The sequence below is a fragment of the Pongo abelii genome, chromosome 3, assembly GCF_028885655.2.
Source record: "Pongo abelii isolate AG06213 chromosome 3, NHGRI_mPonAbe1-v2.0_pri, whole genome shotgun sequence".
Lineage (NCBI taxonomy): Eukaryota > Metazoa > Chordata > Mammalia > Primates > Hominidae > Pongo > Pongo abelii.
This window is the reverse complement of record NC_071988.2, coordinates 4,511,384-4,530,676: the sequence shown is the minus strand read 5'-3', so window position 1 is coordinate 4,530,676 and position 19,293 is coordinate 4,511,384. Positions and strand designations below refer to the sequence as shown.

Sequence of the window (19,293 nt, the reverse complement as noted above, 5' to 3'; positions counted from 1 at the left end):
GTCCCTGGACATAGCCATAGCATCCCGCCTGGGGATTTCTGCCCCCTGAGATCCCTCCGAGAGTGGAGCTGGCCCTGTGTGCCCTGGGGTCGCCCAGGCTGGACCGTCCTGCCTCACTCTGGTGGCTGCATGGCAGCAGCCGTCGCCATCTACTGAACCCCAATATGAGCTGGGTCTGGCATCCCATTGAGTCTTCACAGGAGCCCTGCCATGTAGGTGATGCTGTACCCAGTTTACAGATGAGAAAACTGAGGCTCCGAAAGTCTGTGCCACTTGCCAGGGTTCTGGAGTCATGGCCGGCCAGGAACTCTGACACCAACACACGAGATATTTCCCTCCTAGATATCCGGGACAGGCCCAGGAAAGGGATAAGAGCCAGTGGGTTTAGGGAAAAGGTGCAGGCCTGGCAAACCCAGAACAGGATTCCGGCTAGATTCCTGCATCAGTGCTGAGAGCTCGGGGATGCTGAACTCCCAAGCACAGAGCCCAGGGAAGCTCGCTGACCATCCCCATCCCTCCCTGAAGGGGGCCGGCTTCTTTCCGTGCCCCTGTAACCGTCACCAGCTTCTGCATCCACCCTGCACACCCACGGCAGGGTGGCAAACCCAGAGCACGCCGCACATATTTGGGTCGTCTGTCCACCCTTGCTGTGCCGCGTGTCATCATGAGACTTGGAAAGCAGCTTCATGTCCAGTAGTGGGGAGGGGCTGAGTGCTGGTGATCACTGGTTTCATGGGATATTAGGTCACCATTTAAAAAGAGGCGAATGAGGACAACGCAGTGCCATGGGAAATACTTACAGCCAAGGTCAATGGAGGAAGTGAGAGGAAAAGGCACATGAGTGACAGGAGCATAATTATATTCAGAAAATCACTCCAGGAACAAGTCTGGAAAGAAATGCCCCAGAATGACAGCATTTGTTGTCTGGGGGTGAGCAGGTGGGACTCTGGGAGATTCTTTTCCTTGATTTTAACATTTTACATAAAGTATTTATTTTGTTTATGATTTTATAAAGAAAACTTCACGACAGAAGTGACCTCAGCTAGAAGGCTAAAATCAAAGGACTTTGCGTTTCAATGCCCTCACTAAGCAGGTGAGGAAACTGAGGCCCAGAGGGATATGGTCACCCAAGGCTCCACAGCAGAGAGGAGGATTCAGGCCCCTTCATGCATGGTGGTGCTGTTCCCACCACAAGGGCTGGGCCAGCAGCTGGGGGTCCCAGGGAGGACACAGCCTCACTCCCAGAGGCCTGGCCAGGCAGGGATGGAGATGGAGTCAGGGGAGAACTAGGAAAGGCCTCCCAGGGTAGCCTGGCCATGGAGGGATGAGCGCCCGAACACGATTTGCCTTGAGTTGGAATCGCCCCTCCACGCTCTGCCCCAGGGGCTTCAGGGGTTCAAGGCTCCATCTTGCAATCCTTAGGTGGACAGAACACAAATGGGCAGAGTCCCTTTTTGCAGAGGTGGCGTCAGCCTGGGCAGGGAAGAGGCATGGGCCGTGGAACCAAATCACCTTGATTTCAAACAGAGGGAGTTGGGCAGGCATTTCACAAAGGAAAGTGTCCCACAGCCAATTAACTTGGGAAGATGCTCGGCTCTGTCAGCCATCAGGGCACGCAAATTAAAACCCCTCGAGATCCTCCTGCGCGCCCACCGGAAAGGGTGAAGTGAAGCGGATGGAACATACCAAGTGGCGGTGAGATCCTGGGGCTGGGGAGCTGGGGGAGGGTGCAGCTGCTGGGAGTGGGAACTGGAATGAGTGCTTTGGAAGACTGTTTGGCAGGATCCGCTCAACATTCACAGGTGTCCTGGGCAGGTGGACACCCTGCGGATGTCTTGTTGGGTGCAAGAAGCTCCGCCTGTTGAGGGCTTCGCTCAGCGCGGCGTCTACCCCTGGTTGAAGGACACACGGCCCTTTTTGTGCGTCTTTTCCCTTCTGAAGAGCCCCTGCCTCGCTGAGCTTCCCCGTCCCTCCCTGAAGGGGGCCGGCTTCTTCCTGTGCCCTTTTAACCGCCATAGGCCTCTGCGTCCACCCTGCACACCCACGGCAGGGCGAAAAACCCAGAGCACGCCGCACAGCCCTGCTCCCGCACAGCCCTGCTCCCGCACAGCCCTGCTCCCGCACAGCCCTGCTCCCGCGCGCCCGTGGTCGGCGCCGCTCGGGCTGTCTGGCGTGTTTGGGATCACTGTTTAGAGGACAGTCCTGACACGTCCCGCTGTGACACGCGTGCTACCTCGCCGGCCGGCCCTGGACTATGCTCTGGCGTGTGGCCGAGCACACTTGTCGTCAGAACCCTCTCGTTGGCAGGGAGCACTCACTGGATGCAGGGCCGGGGCCCAGGTCCTTGCTGTATGATGGGAGGCACCTTCCTGGCTCTTTCTGGGCCTCAGTTTCCCCATATACAGAACCGTGGGAGAGCCAGAAGATTTCCAAAGGCCCTCTTAGGTGCCACCTCTCCTGGCACACTGCCTCGGGTTCCCCTGCCTTCTGAGAGCCAGGCAGCGGGAGGTGAGGAGCCGCGGTAACCTGTGCCTCCGGATGCTGGCCTTCTGCTGGGGAGTTCAAACACAGTGTACCATGTAGCACCCCCAATTACTCACTTGTTCAGAGCCCAGCACATAGCAAACACTTAGTAGGTATTTGCTGGATAAATGGCTCATTGCGAAAGGGGCTGGATGGAGGTGGTAAAGCTGCTGGGTGTGTCCAGGCGGTGAGCTGGGGTGTATGTGGGAATGCTCTGGGTGTATGTGGGGGTGGAACCAGAGGGGATGGGAGCACTGGATGGAGATGGTGGGAAGGGCTGGATGGATGGGAGGGGGACTGGGTAGACGTGGGGGAGGGTCAGGAGGCATGAGGGGTGAACACTGGGATAAAATGGGGGAAGCGTCTGGGAGAAGTTGGGGAGGGATCTCTGGAGGGTGAGGAAGGTGGGGAGGGGCTGGAAGGCTGGCACTGATGGACGGTGGCCATCACAGCCCTCTTGTGCCTCTGAAGCTCATTATCTTAGAGTATCAAGGTCATGTCAGGCAAGTGTGGAGCCCAAGTGGGGGCTGGAATTTGTGGAAACCAGCCTGGTCTTGGAGCACGTCAGGGAAAGGAAATCACTGCCCGGCGGCCAGCCCGGGGGCACTTCTCCAGCCTGGCTTCAGGAAGACCGTGAGCAAACACAGACCAGACGGGGCTGAGGCCAGCAGCTGGGCAGGGAGCCGCACCGGCCTCATGCTGTCTCCACAAAGGGCTCCTGTCCCCTGGGCTGGGGATGGTGTCACAGCTTCCTGAGCAGTGTCATCTTGGCTCCCGGAACTCCTGATAGGTGGGCCAGGCAGGCCTGGGGTGGGACGCCTGGACTGGGAGTTGGGGAGCAGCGTCCCCAGAGCTGTTATCCTCTTCATCATTGTGTCTGCAGACAGGGGAACTGAGGCAGGGCCTAAAACCGAGGTCCCTACAGGGATGCCACCAGAACCACAAGCCTCTGCCTTTCCACCCCGCCACCTTCTCTCCGTGTCCTCACCTGGTCATCCCTCTGTGAGTGTCTGTGTCTTCATCTCTTATAAGGATACCATTCAGACTGGATTAGAGCCCACTCTGATGACCTCACTTTACCTTAATCACTTTTTTTTTTTTTTTGACACGGAGTTTTGCTCTTGTCACCCAGGCTGGAGTGCAATGGTGCTATCTCAGCTCACTGCAACCTCCGCCTCCCAGGTTCAAGTGATTTGCCTGCCTCAGCCTCCTGAGTAGCTGGGATTACAGGCATGTGCCACCACACCCAGCTAATTTTGTATTTTTAGTAGAGACGGGATTTCTCCATGTTGGTCAGGCTGGTCACAAACTCCCTACCTCAGGTGATCCACCCACCTCGGCCTCCCAAAGTGCTGGGATGACAGGCATGAGCCACCGCGTCTGGCTAATTTCCCAAGAAGAATCCACTTGCGTAACTATGTAAGACAGAAATATTAACTTTACTGAAAATTTCCTGGGGCACAAGGGAAGGAAGGCACATCTCAGCCTCACAGCAAATGACATGAAGATTTTTCAAGATCCCCACAGTAGGATTTGCTCCCCTTGGAACCCTAGTCATCACTGGAGGGCTATTTTCCTCTCCAACCTGTCCCACCTGCTCTTTCACTTTCCTCTCTTCCCCTGCCAGGTCTCCCTGAGTAACACTGAGTACCTTGAACTGTTTTGCAGAGTCATTTTTCTCTCCCCGAGTGGCACCGGGCTCAGCAGACCCTCTGGCCATGAAGGCACCTTCTGACTCAAGCAGGTCTAGATGTCTTCCCCCAAGAAATCCCGGAACAGTCGATCTCTTTTTTTTTTTTTTTTTTTTGAGACGAAGTTGTGCTCTTGTTGCCCAGGCTGGAGTGCAATGGCGCAATCTCGGCTCACTGCAACCTCCGCCTCCCAGGTTCAAGCAACTCTCCTGCCTCAGCCTCCTGAGTAGCTGGGATTACGGGTATGCGCCACCACTCCTGGCTAGTTTTATATTTTTAGTAGAGACGGGGTTTCTCCATGTTGGTCAGACTGGTCACAAACTCCCTACCTCAGGTGATCCACCGACCTTGGTCTCCCAAAGTGCTGGGATGACAGGCATGAGCCACCACACCCAGCCTAATCACCTTTTAAAAAGCCCTGTCTTGGCCGGGCGTGGTGGCTCACGCCTATAATCCCAGCACTTTGGGAGGTAGAGGTGGGCGGATCATGAGATCAGGAGATAGGAAAATACAAAAAAATTAGCGAGGCGTGGTGGCACACACCTATAGTTCCAGCTACTCGGGAGGCTGAGGTAGGAGAATCGCTTGAACCTGGGAGGCAGAGCTTGCAGTGAGCCAAGATCGTGCCACTGCACTCCTGGAGGTTAGGGCTTCAACATACAAATTGTAGGGGGATGCAATTGAACCTGTAACGCCTTGTGTGGTCATCACTCCAGGGAAGGATGTAAAGAGCCAGGACTCCCATAGCATTGTGTTTGCAAAGGAAGACCCGGGACCTTCAAGGTCTTTATTGCCGACCTCCTCTCCCTCAGGAGAGGCAGAGGGTCGTCTCCTCCCTGGAGTGGCTTCTCCCATGCTGACCTCACTTCTGGAGGGGACCGGAGGAGCCTGCCTGAGTTTCTGAAGCCCAGCTCTAGCACATTTCACCCAGAGGCCAGGATCCCATGCAGAGTGCCAGAGGCTGAGGGCAGCAGGCCGACCTCCCTTGGCAGTTTCAGAGTCTTTCTTCGGTGTTCTGTTATTTTATACAGGATTCCTATATGCAAAAAGAAATGCGTACCTTACAAAATTCCTCAGTTACTGTAATTGGCAAGTAAGGATCTCTGGAAAGAGCATTTGCTCATTTAATAGGACTGGAAGGGAGCTGCAGCTTTTTAAATTTTTTTTCCTGGTGATGGTTTTTAAAGAATTTAAAAGCAATGATATTGCAAGAGGAAGAGTGGACTTTTCCCTGGTTGGCAGACTCCATCTAGCCATGGCATACTGCAGCAAGATTTCTGCGGCTGCCCACATGTCCTGCCTGGTGTAGAGGTGGTTCCGTCCAAGCTCCTCGGCTCACCACTGACCTCAGCTGAGGACCTCACGGGCGGGTCCTATGAGGGGCACAGCAAGGAGACACCCGTCCCTGGTCAGGGGGACAGAGGGGAGCCGGCCCCTCATGCACAGCCCATAGTTGGGGGACAGCAGAGCCTGTGTCTCCTGTGAGGAGGGCAGAGACCCATTGGTTGGAGTGGCGAGGCCATGCCTGGAAGTCCGGCACTGGTGCAGTGGCCAACATGGCCCCCTTCCCGCTGCACCATCTAGACCTGCCCAATTCATTCCTTTAATTCATTAACTCACTTCTTCATTCACTCACTTCACTTGTTCATCATTCCCCCATTCCACTCCCGGGCTTGCTGAGTGCTTTCCCGGTGTCTGTGTGCGGCCCTATGCTGGGAGCTGGAGACAGGGACCCTCCAGACCTGGGCCCTGGGCTCCGCCAGCTTCCAGGCCGCTGAGAGGAGTGGCCAGGCCCCAGTCAGTGCTGTCCTGAGGGCTGGGGCTGCTGTAGCCAATGGTGACAGAGACACACCAAGTGATGCCTTCTGGAGAACAGGCCATGGCTGGGTCGGAAGGTGATGGGCTCCTGTGGCCCTGATGCCAGGGGAAACTCGAGTCTTGCCGCCTATACTACGTTCACATCCGCGCAGAGGCTGCTGGTCGGGGACGTGGGGAAGAGTGGGGAGGGCACAGAGGGGAAGCGCCTCCCAGCTGTCCTGGGTTGGGAAGGCCTAGATGGCCGGGTGTGGGGGGGTGGTGCTCACACAGATACAAAGGCCAGGCTCCGCAGGGGCCAGGCCTTCTGTGCAGGACCGGGATTCGCAGACAAGGGCCCGCCCAGAGCTCACACTGCGGCCACCCTAGATCCTGAGAAAGTCCCACACTGAGGAGGGAGAACCGGAAGCCAAGAGCAGAGCCGGCCTGAGCACACACGGGCAAGCACACAGAGAACACAGGGCGGGACTGTTGTCCTCACCTCAGCAGCTTCACCAGCGCACAGATGGCCCCTCCCCTGCCCCCAGGGACACTGACCACTCCCCTTTCCTCCTCAGAATTCAGGCCCAGTGAATAGGCAGAGGTCCTGAGACTGTGGCCATCAGAACTGTCTAAGAGTACAAGAAGGAGTACAGATTCCTGGGCCCAGCTCATAGGGTCCAGTCTAGCCACAGCCTCTCTGTGTGCTCAGGACTGTTAGAGACTTTCACATATATTATCTCAGCCTGTGCTTAGGACTCTGGAAGGCAGGTAGTTCTACAACCTTTACAAAGGAGGAAACCAATTTCGAAAGGTTAAGAAATGTTCCCAACGTGCCATTTCACAGCAAATGACAAAGTTAAGATTTGAACTTGGGCCTAACTCCCAAGCCTGTCTGCTTTATACGCTCCTGTGCCACGTCCCAAAGGCTGGCAGAAAAGACATCGACCAGGGTCTTTAAGGATGACGACGTAGGAAAATGTTCCTAAAAATTATTTCGTTTTTAGAAGCCTTGCTCTGAAGCAAAGAAAAAAACAATTCAAGAGATGTCAAGAATTTTTGGCAAACAAATAACGCATCGAAGAACAAACACCCAGGGAGGATGCGTGGGCAGCTGTTCTTGGGTTGTTTTCATTCCCCAAGTGCTCGGCCCTGTAAGACTTAGATGTGTGTTTTCTCTTGCAAAGCAAACAGTTCAGCACAATGTGGGCCTCCTTGCTTGAAAGAATTCAGATGGAGCTTGTGAACCACATAAAAGGTTGAGCAAAGCTTGCTCCAAACTCAGTGCAGTGGCTGGGCACAGAGCCCCCCGGGACTGAGCAAACCTCCTCGTCTATCTCCTAGGCATGGGTGTAAATGGAGGGGGTGAATGGAGGAAGGTCCTTCCACAAGTCACTGCACATTTTCCCTTCACAACACAACACGGGGCACCCACTGATCACTGCGGAGCTGGGGACATCCTCCTCCAAGCATCGCAAAGCAAACCAAGTCCCTTCCTGGGTGGCTGCCGGACAGGCTGGTGGGATGGAAATGAGCTGAGGTCAGTCCTTGCACTTGAATGGGTGCAGGTGGATGGGGCCTTCCTGGAAGCCACAGGAACACCAGGTTCTGGGTTCTCATGCAGCGCGGCCCTGACTTCCCAGATTTAGGATCAAAGCCCGGAGCCCAAGGAAAACCCTCTGATGTAAGCCGCATGACAGCAAGTGGCCCCAGAGGGGAATGCAAAGGCAAGAGTGCCGGGGACCACGGCACAGCACACGCGGCACAGGCCCGCCCAGGCCAGAGACTGAGCGCGTCTTCACCTCCTCACATGGAGAGTAGAGGCTCCGGCAGGGCCACAGGGGAGCCACCCAGCTGGGTTCCTCTGCACCTGCCTGTGGGGCCAAGCAGTCCCCACCGTGGCCGATGCCGTGGCTCCGTGCAAGGAGTCTGTCGCATCCAGCCCAGCTGCCTCGAGCAATTAGGAGGTGGCTCCCACACCAGGAAGGCCACCCCCAAGGTTCCTAGGTCTGGTCCAGAGATGCTCACAGGCAGGACCACAGGCAGGCAGCAAGTCCAAACAGAAGCCTGGGCTCCACTCGAGCCATGGCCGCAGGGCTTAGGAGAGCCACCCAGGGTGGACGGAGTCGCATCTGTGCATGCCCACCTTGCACTGCAGAGAGACCCAAAATTGCTCTGCCCTGGTTTTTGCACCCTGGGCACCACTGGGCTCACCGAGCGGACGTGTTGCAGAGTATCCTATCTGGGAGGACCAAGGCCACACCCTGGGCTGTTCGGGTCATTTCCTCCTTTTTCCAGGGTGTTGCATTCGGTCAATTCTGCAGGAGAATTGCAAGCCAGAGAGGGAAGAGTTGTCGTCCATCCGGGGCCCTGTCCTCCTGCAGTCACAGCCTGCAGTTGTGCTTCCACTGTGGTCCGTGATTCCCATGGCATGCCCCACTCCGTAGGGTGGCTTCGGCCTTATCATGGTGGCAACATGGCTGAGGTCACCTGGAGCTCCTCAGTGGCCAGGGCAATGTCCGCCGGAAGCGAGAGGCCACTTCTGTCCCAACGTCCCCAGCCTGTCTTTAAGATTCAACTCAACAGGACCCTTGGGCTTGGCCTCATCACTGAGCCAGTCCTTGGGGCCAAGGGAATGGAAGGTGCTGGGGCACTTCAGCCAAAGCAAACTAGTGCCAGTGCTGGGGCAGGGCAGCTTCCCAAGGCTTGGGGCTGTCCACATCTGGGGAGAAATCTGGACAGAACTGGGGTTCTGTTAGTGAGGAGGAAGGGTTGGAAGTTGGACAGGAAGCCCACAGGGTCCACCACACAAGGAGGGAAGCCAAGACCCCCTGACTTCCAGGGGACCCATGGCTGGGGCATGCTTCAGATGGGGCCACGGCCCCATGGGACCCATGAAAAGCCTGTGAGGTGTCTTAGTAAAAGGCCCACATGAAGAAAGTCAAGCAGGAGGCAGTTTCTTGTGACAAGGAGGTGGTCCTATGGCACATGCTGTCCCCACACAGTGCTGTGAGTAGCTAGGTGTTCACTAAATGCTGGTCAGACAGACACTCCCTGCTGGCTGGCAGCCCAGGGGCTGGAACCACCTAAAACCTGGAGGGTGGGGTGGATACACAATGATGGGGGAACGTGATTCACGCTTGGGCTGAGCCGTCAGAAGTGCATCCAAACCAAGTTTCCAAGAGGCTGCTCCATGTCAACTACACATCCTAAAATGAAAGAGTTCCCACGCCTCTGCCACCATCAAGATCCTTAGCGGCGACAGCCGCGAAGACCTCAGCCCCAAGATATTTCTGGGCTTTCACAGATGATGGGGTCTGGCTGATTTTTATCTTCTTCATCCGCCTGTGGTTTTGAGATGTCTCTGCAGGCATGCATCCCAGCTGGCCCCATGTAGCCGCAGGAAGTTCACTCTGTGTTTATGCTCACGGTGAGAAACTTCTCTCATTCTGCAGGCATCTCCCTTGGTGAGTCACAGAGATTTCTGGCCACAGGCACAACCATGGGCACACACTTGTGTCCGCTGCCAAGCAAGACTGTCTTTCCAGTCCACCCTCCACACGGCATCAAACTAATGTGAAGGCTGAAGGCATTCCCATAATGGCAGACACCAAGCAGTGGTGCCCCAGCACAGTGTGAAAGATTATTCTGGCAGGGCCAGCAGATGTCATTAGACAGGAAAGTTAAATGACGGGTAAGAGTTTTGGAAGGTGTATTAGTCCGTTCTCACGCTACTATAAAGAACTGCCCAAGACTGGGTAGTTTATAAAGGAAAGAGGTTTAATTGACTCACAGTTTAGCATGGTTGGGGAGGCCTCAGGAAACTTACAATCATGGCGGAAGGGGAAGGAAACACGTCCTTTTTCACATGATGGGAGGAAGGAGAAGTGCCAATTAAAAGGAGGAATGCCCCTTATAAAACCATCAGATCTCGTGAGAACTCACTCACTATCACAAGAACTGCGTGGAGGTAACCACCCCATGATTCAATTACCTCCCACCAGGTCCCTTCCATGACTCGTGGGGATTATGGGAACTGCAGTTCAAGATGAGATTTGGGTGGGGACACAGCCAAACTATATCAGAAGGGTAAGGGTAAACCATCACTATTTGCCAACGATAGGGAAGGAAAACCAAAGAGAATCAATGAAAACCTGTCATAATTAAAATAAAGTTTCAATAAGGTGACCAAAATAAACATACAAAAAACACACAGCTTTTTATTAAAAACAGCTTGAAGAAATAGTCTCGGATGGGAAGACCACTAACCATGAAGATATAGATTCTCCTGATATGAATCTAAAAGTTAAGCAAAACCTCCAGACAAACTCCAGAGGACATTCTTTAATATGGGGGTGGGAGAATGCCCAGACTTGACAAATAACACCAAAGTTCAAATACATAAGACATTTTTGGAAAAGATGAGAAACGAGGCTTTATTTGCTCCAACAGATATTAAAAGTATGAGAACCACAACCATGAAAACAACAGAAGCCGATGTGAGAAACAACAGTAAAATTAAACAGTGTAGACACAGGTCCAGTGACAATTATTTTAGCACTCATACAGGTGGCATTTCGGTCAGTGCATGATGATTCAGTGGGCAAAGCATTTCAGATCCTTGTCTCACATCACACCTCAAAATACATTCCCGGTCAATTAAACACTGAAATGTACTCAGAGAAAAAGAGATGAAAATGTAAATAATTTTGGTGTGGAAAAGGACTTTCCAAGCATGAAAGGCTAGAGCATAAGAGTCTTCGTTTTAAAATATGCATGTATTTCTGATTTAAAAATGTAAACTTTAGCAGGTTACATCAAAAAGAAAAAAAAACTACGGTTAAATGGCAAATGATGCATGAGGAATAATGATTTACAGTGAATATGTTACAGATTTGCTGTGCTTAATATGTACAAATATCTTACAAGCCAAAAAATATTTTCAAAACTAAATGCTTGATTAGACAGAGAACAAGAATGGGCAGTGATCGCAGCAGAACATACATGAACAGACTTCAAGCACAGGGGAAGGTATGTTCAGCCACAGGAGGGGCAACAAGAAGGAAATCTATACAGAAGACACCAATTTTATGTTCCCATCAGGTCGGCAACAGGCAGAGAACAAACAAGCCGCCGCTGGCAAGACTCCTACATTCTAGGGGGAATGAGGGCTTCCTGTTGAACATGCTGGGAAGGGGAGACTTACCAAGCGCTGTCTGCAGGCCGGGCTCTGTTGCTTTCATGCATTAACCCGTTTTAACGCCAACAACAGCAGGATGAGGAAGCTTCTCTTATTCATTTCATCAGTGAGGGAAGTCCCACATCCAATAGATAGTGTAGCTGGTGTCCATCCAGGAGCCTGCCCTAGACTCTGCTCCCTCATCCCCACTTGTGGCTCCACCTGCCCCACTGCCTGCCACCCTGGTGGTATCAGAAATCTCCCCTGTGCAGAGCGTGTCTCAGCAAGCCACTGGGACCAACTCACGCACAGCGATGCATGTGCATGGACGGCCACCACGGAGCAGAAGCCTTGAACTCTCCATCTCTCAGGAGGAAGTTTGCTAATCTTGTACATTCTTGTTACTTGACTGGGAAAATGGCTGTGCCATCACTTTAAGTGGAAAAAGATGTCCACAGAGTATGACCCATTTCTGAAAGGAAAAACCACACACACTTACACAGAGGAAGAAAGTGTGCAGAATGGTGCACGCTAACATGATTCCGGCAGGTGAAAGGAAGAAAGTGTGCAGAACAGTGCACGATAACATGATCCCGGCAGGTGAGAGGAAGAAAGTGTGCAGAGTGGGGAACACTAACCTGTTCCTGGCAGGTGAGGGGAAGCAAGTGTGCAGAACCGTGCATGCTAACATGATCCCAGCAGGCGAGAGGAAGAAAGTGTGCAGAATGGTGCATGCTAAGATGACCTTGGCAGATGAGGGGAAGGAAGTGTGCAGAATGGTTCATGCTAACGTGATCCCAGCAGGTGAGAGGAAGAAAGTGAGCAGAACAGTACACAAGAACATGATCCCAGCAGGCAAGAAGAAGAAAGTGAGCAGAATGGTGCATGCTAAGATGACTCTGGCAGATGAGGGGAAGGAAGCGTGCAGAACGGTGCATGCTAACGTGATCCCGGCAGGTGAGAGGAAGAAAGTGAGCAGAACGGTGCATGCTAACATGATGCCAGCAGGTGAGGGGAAGGAGAACAGTGCACACTAACACGTTCCTGGCAGCTGAGAGGAAAGTGGACACCAGGGCCAGGAGATGGGGGCCCTCGAGGGGAATGCAGGGAGGACTTTGGGGCAGGGGCAAGTCACTGTCAATGTCCAGCTTCAGTGCTGGGTGCAGGAACACTGGCATGAACCAAGGAGTACAATGAATCAAATTCTGGGCCCCTGTGGCCCAAAAGTAAATCAATTAAACTGGAGGAGCAACTATTTCTCCATGTGGAGTTATAAGTGATATCTATTTTCATCTTTAAACTTTTCTACATTACCAAAATAGTAGCTTACAATCACATGCTAGTTTTACAATCAGAAAACGAGTGGCAGAAAGCAATGACATTAAACTGAACATTTTTATTCCAATTAGTCAAGTTTTTGCTGCACAGTGTTTTCAAATGTTTTATTTTCAAAATGACCATTACAAAAAATGTAGTTTCTAGAATGTCATGGCTACACCTCAACCTACTCCACTCTTGCAGTGGGGACAACAGCTTTAGGAGCAGGGACCATGTGTGGGGGCTGCACCCTTGCAGTGCGTGGCCTGGACACGGCCCAAGCCCTCTGCCGCCCACAGACAACACTTTCACATTGATTAATATGCATGCCCATCAAATCCTGCTGTAAACCAAAACTAAAATTCTAAGTCCCCAGCCAACTGAGTGCATCCCCTTTCAGCCACAGGGACCCAAAAAAACCTGAAAAACCAGCTCAGGCCATGAATGGGAAGGAGGGCTGGGGATGCCTCATTATACCCGCCCAGCTCTGGAATTTAGACACAACTGACCAACATTAAAATAAAAACAGGGATCCTAGACTGACAAAACAGACTCTTTGTAGCAATAAGATACCCAATTCAACGGGACTCCGGTATAGCATCACATGACACACAGTAGCCCTGAAGGAATCAAAGTATTTTACCCCAAAATATATTTCCTTGACATATATTGAAATGGCCCTTGCAAAGCTGTCTCTCATGGGGGAAATCTGCATTCTGCAGAGAATCTGCTTCCCTTATTAGGCTTTTTCTGGAGACTCTGACCCTTTTAAGGGCCTATAAGAGACATGCACATCTATCCTCTCTGAAGCCTGCTATCTGGAGGCTTCATCAACATAACAAAAACCTTGGCTTCCACAATCACCCTGACCCCACCTTAACTCAAGCTGAGTTCAACTCTTTAGACAAAGCTTAACTCTTTCAATCCATTGCCAATCAGGAAATTTTTGAATCTACCTGTCAGAGACGTGTGAACCAGAGCAACTCCATCTTGAATAGGAGCTGGGTAAAATGAGGCTGAGACCTACTGGGCTGCATTCCCAGATGGTTAGTTAGTCTAAGTCACAGGATGAGACAGGAGGTCAGCACAAGATACAGGTCATAAAGACCTTGCTGATAAAACAGGCTGCAATAAGGAAGCTGGCTAAATCCCACCAAAACCAAGATGGCCACAAGAGTGACCTCTGGTCGTCCTCACTGCTACATTCCCACCAGCACCATGACAGTTTGCAGGTGCCATGGCAATGTCAGGATGCTACCCTATATGGTCTAAAAAGGGGAGGCATGAATAATCCACACCCTGATTAGCATATCATCAAGAAATAACCATAAAAATGGGCAACCAGCAGCCCTCAGGGCTGCTTTGTCTACGGGTAGCCATTTTTTTATTCCTTCACTTTCTTAATAAACTTGCTTTCACTTTTATGAGCTTGCACTGAATTCTTTCTTGCATGAGATCCAAGAACCGTCTCTCGGGGTCTGGATTGGGACCCCTTTCCTGTAACATCTTTCTGGTGACCATGGAAGGAATCATAGTGTGGAAACCCTTGACCCAAAGGTTTACTTTGGGTAAGTGGTGGGGTCCTGTAACGTCTTTCTGGTGACCACAGAAGTGACTACAGCGTGGAAACCCCCGACCCAAAGGGTAACTTTGGATAAGTGGTAGGGTCTGGTAACGTCTTTCTGGTGAATCATGGAAGGGACGATACTGAGGAGACCCCTCAACCTAAAAGAAGTAGACTGCACCACTGGTTGGCCGACTTTGAACAAGTGGTGGGGTACCTGGGTAAAGGATGGGATTGGGTTAGAGGCCCAACGTAGGGGAGTTAGAGTGTCTCCTAAGACACAGTGGGTTAGAGGCCCCTCTTAAGAAAAGGTAAGGATGCTTGACCAACCTTGGGTTAGAGGCCCAACTCAGGAGGGTTAGAGTCCCTTCTCAGATTTAGGGGGTTAGAGGCCCCTCTCAGTAAGGTCCCTCTCGGTAAAGCTCCTTCTGGCTAAGAACAGGTTTGGCACTATGGAATGTTAACTGCTATTCTCTTGGGATTAATCTGCCTTGCACTGTTTGCTGATGGCTGTGAGTGACAGAATTAGCCATGTACAGGATTGTGTGGGACTTGGGGAGTTTTTTCCTCCTTAAACGGGGAAACTTGGGAGCTGACGGGACTGCTGGAAAAGATCCTTTCATGACCGACAAGCAGCCACCTGAACTTTTTGGTGTTGCTGCAATGGGTGGGTCTTTCTCTGACCTCCCTGAGCGCCTCGCCTTCCCCATCCTGCCTCAGGCAATGCTTTTCTCTCTCTGTGCAAACTGGTTGAATAAATTGTAAAAATAATTGTTTATTTCCTGTAAAGTTTTGATTAATGGAATAAAGGATTTGTGAGGCTAGTCTTAAGCTGTAGCCAACCAGGTCTGGTGTGCTTTGCGTGTCTTTCTGTATTGTTCTGTCATAAAGAGGAGTACCTTAGGATAGAGCACGGACTTAGGACACCTCTAAGCCTGCTTTTCAAGACAGCTCAGCAAACTGGTCAGTTACAAACTTTGCTGCAGGTCCCTGAAAAAACTGGATGAGGTTTCCTTCTTGTCTTCTACGTTCTTGGGAGCTTGACCTTGTAACCATGTGGCCATGCTTTCTCTTTTCACAATGGTAGCCCAGGTTCAGGGTTCAATTCCTGGCTTGGAAAATAAGTTCTTTATCTTCTATGTATTTATATGTATTATGTGTGTGATGTTTATAAATGAAAGAGCTTTAGCTAATTGGTTTAAAAATAAGTGCTTAAATATTTTGTCAGAAAAGTAAAAAGTGTAATGCCTTTTAGTTCATGTGACTTAAGTAATCTTTGGGAAATAAGGAGTTTTAAAGATTATTGGCAAAATAAAAATATCTTCAAACATGTAAACATTTGGTCTAAATTATGCAGGTGAGATATTAAGTTTGCTAAATGCTTTAAGGTCATAAACTGCTTCTTTGACTTTTTTTTTTTTTTTTGTAGACAGAGTTTCACTCTGTTGCCCAGGCTGGAGTGCAGTGGCGCGATCTCGGCTCACTGCAAGCTCTGCCTCCTGGGTTCACGCCATTCTCCTGCCTCAGCCTCCCTAGTAGCTGGGACTACAGGCGCCCACCACCACGCCTGGCTAATTTTTTGTATTTTTAGTAGAGATGGAGTTTCACTGTGTTAGCCAGGATGGTCTCGATCTCCTGACCTTGTGATCCGCCCATCTTGGCCTCCCAAAGTACTGGGATTACAGGCATGAGCCACTGCACCCAGCCTGACTTTTAAAAATTATTCAGTTTCCTACTCTGGAGCATTAGATTCTAGATAAGGCCGGGGACATGTGGAGTTAGCCACGCCCCTAGCTATGCTGGAGTCAGCCCTTATCTGCACTTCTGCCTGATGTGTCCTAGGCTAAGTTCCACACCTGGTACACAATTAGAATCCCCGACTTACCAAGGTTTTCACGAAGAGTAAAAGTCACTAAGAATTAACATCGTAACATGTAATTAAGACTGCTAAAAAAAAACAGTTTTATGTGCAAGATGTGTAAGAAAAGTGAAATGTGTCTTTTGGTAAAAGATTATAAGAAGACATGGAAATATGAATTTTTCTTACCTAGATTAAAGGGTCAAAGAATTGTTTTAGGCCTGGCGTGCTGGCTCACGCCTGTAATCCCAGCGGTTTGGGAGGCCGAGGTGGGCAGATCACGAAGTCAGGAGATCAAGACCATCCTGGCTAACACGGTGAAGCCCTGTCTCTACTAAAAATACAAAAAAAATTAGCCGGGTGTGGTTGTGGGTGCCTGTAGTCCCAACTACTCAGGAGGCTGAGGCAGGAGAAAGGCGTGAACCCAGGAGGTGGAGCTTGCAGTGAGCTGAGATCATGCCACTGCACTCCAGCCTGGGTGACAGAGCGAGACTCTATCTCAAAAAAAAGGATTGTTTTGTATTAGAATCAAGCTGAAGGTTTAAGCAAGTTGTGGAAGGGTTGTGAAAAGTTAATCTTGTAAAAAAATTCTGTGTGTGAACAAATGGGCTAAAGTTAAAGGGGTATTATTCAGTTTCTCTGTAAACTGAACATGGGAATAAAAGCATAACAGGTTTTTTCTTAGAGCAAAAACCTGCCTATGATCTGCTCTTTCATAAAAATGTGTAAAGGGTTATCACATGCTTATGAGAAACTTACCTTATGACCAAACTGATTAAGTTTGAATACATTTGTCTATAAGATTTCATTAAGAATTAATTGGGTTTGACATCAATGGTGCACTAATGCAACAGTGACATTTGGCTTATTTGCTACAAAAATCGCTCAGGAAGCATTATCAAATGTGAAATGGTGTTTGGTTTTCTTTGGGCTGTTATTTGTATAAATGTGTTATTGGTATATGTTCCAAAAGTGTGGGAAAATCCTCTAATTCTAATATGACTTACTGTATGTTATTAATAATTATAATTGTCACAGAAAATCATTGCATGCCACAAAGGTAACCAAATTTCATGTTTTTCATTGTGGCTGCCCTAAAACATTTTGCTATCCACAGACAATTGTTATCTTGTCTTAATCCTTTTTAGAAGGTGGTCTATAACCAACTATAGAGCTCTAACAGGTGTTCTTACATGCAGGTTTTTAATAACTTTGGAAATTGTGATATTAGAATGGAGGAAAAACTTTCAGAACTCTCATAGAGAGCTGAAATTTTCACGAATATCAAGCAAAACAGGAGTTAACTAAATTAACTGAAGCAATAAAAAACTGAAGTAGTGTTTTTAATTTTACTTAAAATGTTGCTGATCCTTTGTTTCGTTTTTCAGAGTCAAGAAAACTTTTCTTTTGAGCTATGTACAGCTTTTAGCAATTAAGTAAAACATACTCCTGAGTAAAATATACTCCTGTGAACAATATTTGGAGCATATTTCTCTCTGATTTCTCCAGAATTTGGAAACTATTTGTGAGTATTCTTAATTTAATGGCAATATAGTTATCTGCATAAGTGCAATAAAAATCTGATTTCTTTTGTAACAGGACACAATTGGAAAAACTGGTTATTTTGCCAAGGCTTTAACTGGAATGGGATGCTTTGCATTAAGGAATCAAACTTGACTTGTAAAGCCAATAAAAGCCCCTTGGGAAAATGCCTCATACCTTGTCTTCACAGTCCCTGTATGGGGTTCCTGACCTGTGGTAAGTGAAGAATGTCACTTTCTAACAGGTCCAGGAGCCCCAAGCTATCTTGAGGCTCAAGAGGAGAGGAATTTACTCAACTCATAGGTATTTGAGGGTACAAACACATGGCAGGGCCTGGCTCTAAAAAAGTCTTATCCGAGATTCCTTCTATGGAACAGAGTTCCATCAAACCCAATTTAAAAAGAGCTTATGTGAAAAATAATTATTCTTGCTGTACTTTATACAAACAATCAGGCCAAATATAATAAAATCAGTCTTACCAAGATTTGTCTTTAGTAAAAATGGAAAATGGGAAACTAGAGAGAGAAATTATGTTTCAAGAACTATGGTACACTTCTTAAATTCTAGTTTCATCGGTTGTTTTTAAGTTTGTTTCTGCAATTTAGGCTAACCCTGCTTATTCCTGTGAACCAACCAGTGATCTCTGGCTGCTGCTCAGAAGAAACAAGAGGGATGGATAATGTAAACATCTGGATCAGTATTCTAATTCTGGGCACATTAGAATCAGCTAACAACCCCATGTCAGCCTGCTTCCACCAATGCTCAGTTCACAGAAAGCCTTCTAATTTAGTTTACTTGGGATAGCTTTGCTTATTCTGTTATATTGCTGTTGTACTCTTTGTGTAGGAATGCAGGATATGCTTACTGAATGTTTTCTTAAACACTTAATAAACTTTCAGATATCACCTTTTGTCAGAACTCAAGAGTTATGAATGGCTCTCACCATTCCAAGGCTTTCTGGCTGAGCTCTTCTCTACCCTGAACAGAAGAGACCTTAATAGGCAGGAGTATCATTGACCCTATTCATCCTGAAGAAGTTACAGAAGATGGGTCTTCATCCCTCTGCAACCCTTAGGATGAAAGGTTCTCTTATAAAAGGGAGGGGAGAAATGTCAGAGGTGTGTGAACCAGAGCAGCTCCATCTTGAATAGGAGCTGGGTAAAATGAGGCTGAGACCTACCGGCCTGCATTCCCAGACACTTAAGGCATTAAGTCACAGGATGAGATGAGGTCGGCACAGGATACAGGTCATAAAGACCTTGCTGATAAAATGGGTTGCAGTAAGGAAGTCGGCTAAAACCCACCAAAACCAAGATGGCCATGAGAGTAACCTCTCATCGTCCTCACTGCTACACTCCCACCAGTGCCATGACAGTTTACAAATGCCATGGCAATGTCAAGAAGTTCCCCTATAAGGTCTAAAAAGGGGAGGCATGAATCCACCCTTTGATTATTATATCACCAAGAAATAATCATAAAAATGGGCAACCAGCAGCCCTTGGGGCTGCTCTATGGAGTAGCCATTCTTTTATTCCTTTACTTTCTTAATAAACCTGCTTTCACTTTACTCTATGGATTCACGCTGCATTCTTTCTTGCATGAGATCCAAGAACCCTCTCTTGGGGTCTGGATTGGGTCCCCGTTCCTGTAACACACCTATACCTAGAAGCCTATTTTCAGACCTTTCTGGGCTGAACCAATGTGCACCTTCCATGTACTGAGTGACATCTCTGCCTCTAACTTCTGTCCCCCTAAAGTGTATAAAATCAGGCTGTAACCCAGCAATCTTAGGCAGCTATTCTCAGGACCTCCCAGGGCTGTGTCA

At 49.4% G+C, this 19,293-nt stretch overlaps 1 long non-coding RNA gene across 1 annotated transcript; it reads right to left on the bottom strand.

Moving 5' to 3' along the window:
* Positions 1–10,478: 10,478 nt before the first annotated feature.
* LOC129058892 (uncharacterized) lies at positions 10,479–15,404 on the bottom strand. The gene is made up of 3 exons (XR_008524317.2): positions 13,461–15,404; positions 11,215–11,659; positions 10,479–10,674 (listed from the first exon to the last, which is right to left on the bottom strand). It is a non-coding gene; the product is annotated as an uncharacterized LOC129058892 (long non-coding RNA).
* Positions 15,405–19,293: the final 3,889 nt, after the last annotated feature.